This window comes from Cyprinus carpio, unplaced genomic scaffold (assembly GCF_018340385.1).
Source record: "Cyprinus carpio isolate SPL01 unplaced genomic scaffold, ASM1834038v1 S000006480, whole genome shotgun sequence".
NCBI lineage: Eukaryota > Metazoa > Chordata > Actinopteri > Cypriniformes > Cyprinidae > Cyprinus > Cyprinus carpio.
The window spans coordinates 55,565-59,822 of NW_024879155.1; the positions used below are offsets into that span (position 1 = coordinate 55,565).

General features: G+C 48.2%; 1 protein-coding gene across 1 annotated transcript in view; it reads left to right on the forward strand.

The window, feature by feature from the left end:
• The window catches only part of LOC122143664 (GTPase IMAP family member 7-like), an 11,735-nt gene that overhangs the window by 899 nt on the left and 6,578 nt on the right, over window positions 1–4,258 (forward strand). The window lies entirely within an intron of this gene.

A 4,258-nucleotide genomic window follows, 5' to 3' on the forward strand; every position in this document is an offset into this window, starting at 1 on the left:
TATATATATATATATATATGAATCAAAGCTCATCATAAACAGCTTTCTATGCTGAGGAGAGAAATACTAATATATAGAAGGTGCACAGTGTCATTTACACAAATACGAAACGCCATCATGGTAACACACATGCAGGGCCGGATTTACCTGTTTTCGTGGCATAGGCAAAACAAATTTAGGGCCCCCCCTTCCCTAATATAATAGGCCTAATATTACCACTCAAGCAAACAAAAAATATTTCAGCCGCAGCGCTGATGACAAGTTCCTGTCCGCGTCTCTGCGTGTGTGCGCGAGTGTGTGTCTATGTGTGCGTGTGTGAGAAAGAACAGGAGAATGAAAGCATGATTTCCGTACACAAAAATAGTTGAAGACATGGAAATAGTTTGTAATGTTTACCCTATTTGTTATATTACTTTGCTCAATTTCTTCTGGGGTTTTGGTTCTTTTATTGTTATATATATCCCATAGTATAATAAAAATATAATATATCTCTTCATTGTGTTTGGGCCCCCATCCTGCACACATGATACTGAAATAACCCTTATGAACATAACATCTGGGTATTGTAACCCTCATTCCCTGAAGGAGGAAACGGAGAAGTCACTTAGGATGAACAACGAATTGGAATCTCGCTTACAGACTTTGAGTGTAAACTAAAGGAGCCAATGCACATTGGCATGTGATTACTGCATCCAGCTGCCGCTGATCACAGCGCGAGTATAAGTAGGCAGCCGGTGCAGCGCATATTCAGGTTCCCTTTCAAGGGAACTTCGAACTGCGTCCTCTAGGTGTCGCTATGGGGAACACCTCGTCGTGACCCGTGTCTGAAGCATACATTGAAAAAACACCAACGAGTTGGCCGACGACAGCCTCTGACGTCACTACCAGCGCGACTATAAACAGGCACCGGGAGAACACGTCATCCTCTTCTTCATCTTCAAAACTGACTGTTTTGTTTGACGCGTGCATCTGAAAGAACCGGTAAGAGCACTCTTTCTCTGTCTATCATGGCGACTACTAGCAAGCGTTTAGACAATGTATTCTCCGTGGCGGCGTTATTTGACACCTGATGAACACACGATCTTTACTGATTTGTTTTGGGTAAAGAGCACGCACACGATGTCTTTGAGGAGGCAATCTGCGTGTAATGTGAGCCCTTCCTTAGAACAGTATTTGAAAATCCATGCTATGGTAAGTGTGCATGTGAAGTCTTTGCACACTTTTTGAAATCCACACTGTGGTAAGTTCGCACACTAGTGTTCTGCATTCTTTCTAAAATCCTATATGGTGAGGGCTTCGCGCGGTTGCTTCGTGCCCTTTCTTGAGCTGGTAAAAGCCCCGTTCATCTTGGGCGCCACTCCACCCTATGTATCCTCGGATACCTATCTAAACAGGGTGTTGCTACTGAGATCTGTTGAGACAGCTCCTTCCAGCAAGCTTTGCGAGAGCGCGGTAGCCCCAGTGTGACAGGCAAGAATTAGTATAAAATGCTAGGTTCTTAGTCAGTATCCCTTTAAAGGAATCTTTTCCTGATTCCAAGCTTCCTCAGTTTCTACCCCGGCCAAGGCCCCAACAATTGCTGGGTATGTAGCTTAGCCTTGGTCGTAAGGGGTACTCGTCACAGACAGCCATCTAAACGCCCCAGGGGCAACTCCCATGGAAATGGTAGAGTTGATACTTAGTGTTCGCCATGATTCTGGCCTGCACCCCCCAGCATGGCGGCAAGGCAGTATACTGTCTCCCATAGCCGCCCCTAGAGGATGCAGCTTAAAGTTCTGGAAAGGAACGCCTCGCTGGCCGACATGCCCTGAGTAGGAATCCAGACACTGCGCCCCAGCTCCCTGCCATGCTTCGGACGCAAGCTTCAGACGAAGAAGTGAATGACGTGTTCTCCCGGTGCCTGTTTATAGTCGCGCCGGTAGTGACGTCAGAGGCTGTCGCCGGCCAGCTCGTTGGTGTTTTTTCAATGTATGCTTCAGACACGTGATCACGAGGTGTTCCCTCTATACGTAATTCCCTCGGTGAAGACATACAGCGTCTCGTTCCCTACTCAGGGAACCATGGTTAGTGATAGTGTCAGATGCCTCTTGTGGTAGGTCACCAAGAACCTCTGCATCCACTCAGTGGTCGAACAGAAGCTGTGGCAACGGGAGTCACAGGGTGCCCCGTCTCTGAGTCAGTAGATCCTTCCTCAGAGGAATCTGCCAAGGAGGGGCTGTCACGAGGAGTATCAGTTCCGGGAACTAAGTCCGAGTGGGCCAGTAAGGCGTCACGAGCAGGACTGCCCGAACAACTGGCAGTGAGAGGTTCCTGGAGAGGCAAACAGGTCTACCTGAGCAGCTCCTAAAATCTCTCCAAATCAGCTGGACCATCTGGTGATGGAGTTTCCATTCTCCCGGGTGCACAGCTTATGACAGCTCGTCGGCTGCCCGGTTGTGCAGACCAGGAATGTGAATGGCACGATGTGACCTTAGATACCTCTCCCAGAGGAGGAGGTGGCGGTGAGTTGTGACATGCTATGGGAGCGTAGACCATCTTGTCAGTTGATGTACGCAACGGTCGCAGTGTTGTCCATGCGGACCTGTACATGCTTGCCTCGTTAGCGCCCTTTGAGACAGATCAAGGCAAGGCGCACTGCCAGCAACTCAAGGCAATTGATGTGCCAGTGCAGTTGGGGGCCCTGACAAACCCCTGACACTGCAAGCCTATCGAAAGTGGCTTCCCAGCAGGAGGTAAAGGCATCCATGTGAACCACAGCATGCCTGGAGACCGTTCCACTGGAGGGACTTCCTTATACCCCCGCGCTGCCCCACCGTCAAGGGTGGTGAGTGAGGATGAGGCACTGGGGCGGTTTCTGGCATTGAAAGGCACCATCCACAACCCTGTGTGCTCAAAATGCACCTCCGGGAAGAAAGGCACAGGAGTGGGGCCCTGAGAATCAGTGCGAGCCACCCTGAGAAACCGATCATCCAGCCTTGAGGGTTCGGGATGCGGGTGGAGGTTTCCACTCGAGCCCGATGCTCTCTGCGGACCGGGAAATCATATCCATCATTTCTGGATCCACCCTGCTGCCGGATCATCCTCTCCAGACAGGTCTGGCTCACCCTCCGATGTATCGATCGACATCGGAGGGGAGCACTGAAAGATGTAAGTGATACCCAATAAAGGGGTTCAGCCTGTTCTCTCGGCAGCCCCACTGGCTGTGAAGTGCCAGCGGAAGGAGGAGCCCTCGGAGGTTCGTTCCTTAGAAGAGAATTCCTTACCATCAACGTAAGCGCTGGCTCGCTGCGGCAGGCTTCCAACGAGGCTGGGCCATGCTGCCGATCTCATTGAGCAAAGCCTCACTGGCTTCCCGCTTCGACTCAACCTTTTACTGTGGCTCTTCCGGCCGCAGCGTCATCATGCAGCCAGGCCTCAAGCTCTCTCACTAGCGGCACAGGCCGTGTTGCAAATACATTTTTAGGTAAGTTGTTAAAAGGTGTCATTGGTTGCTGAAAGTTGTTAAACGACGTCGTGACACAAGGATCTTGATATTTTTTAGCCACGTCGCAAACGGCGTAGAATACAAAGAAATTTCTATGATTTTCTTAATTTCATGAGTATTTTTTCCTGTATTTTAAATTACACTTCACTCAGATAAACGGATGAAAAAGATTGATTTGCGAGAAAATGATTTCAGCTATGTACCTATACGACTATCGATTATCCACCTTTTTCCTCAACGCGGAAGTGAGCCTATGGGTGAGACTTCCGTTTCATTAGCCGCTATAGGTAAATAACAAGGAGAATAACAACGTGCAGTAAACAGTAAAACAGTACAAACCAGAGTGTTCTTAATTAAGATAACAGATTAAAATAATATGATAGGACACATTAATTGTCATTAGAAAGCAGCAAAACTAACTGTTTTGTACAGCTAAAAATAAGGTTTACCACAAAGAAACAATCAACAAGTGCAACCTAATTCACATGTGCAGGGAAGTTGCACAAGATTCCGGGCCCTATGCATAGGCAGTCCTGATGGGCCCCCATGTCCCCCCCTAATGAAAATATCCAGGTAAAATTAAATATATTCCAGACTTTTCAAGGGCCCTCTCTTCCTTTGGGGCCCTGGTAATCAGTACTGGTGCCATAGTCATGATATCCATAACACACATGTGATGTGAGTATTACTAGGCACCTCTCTCCAAGTCTAGCCAACGTGCATCATCTAGTTTTTCAATACTTTTTTTTCTTCGCGTGATTAAGAGGAAATGCA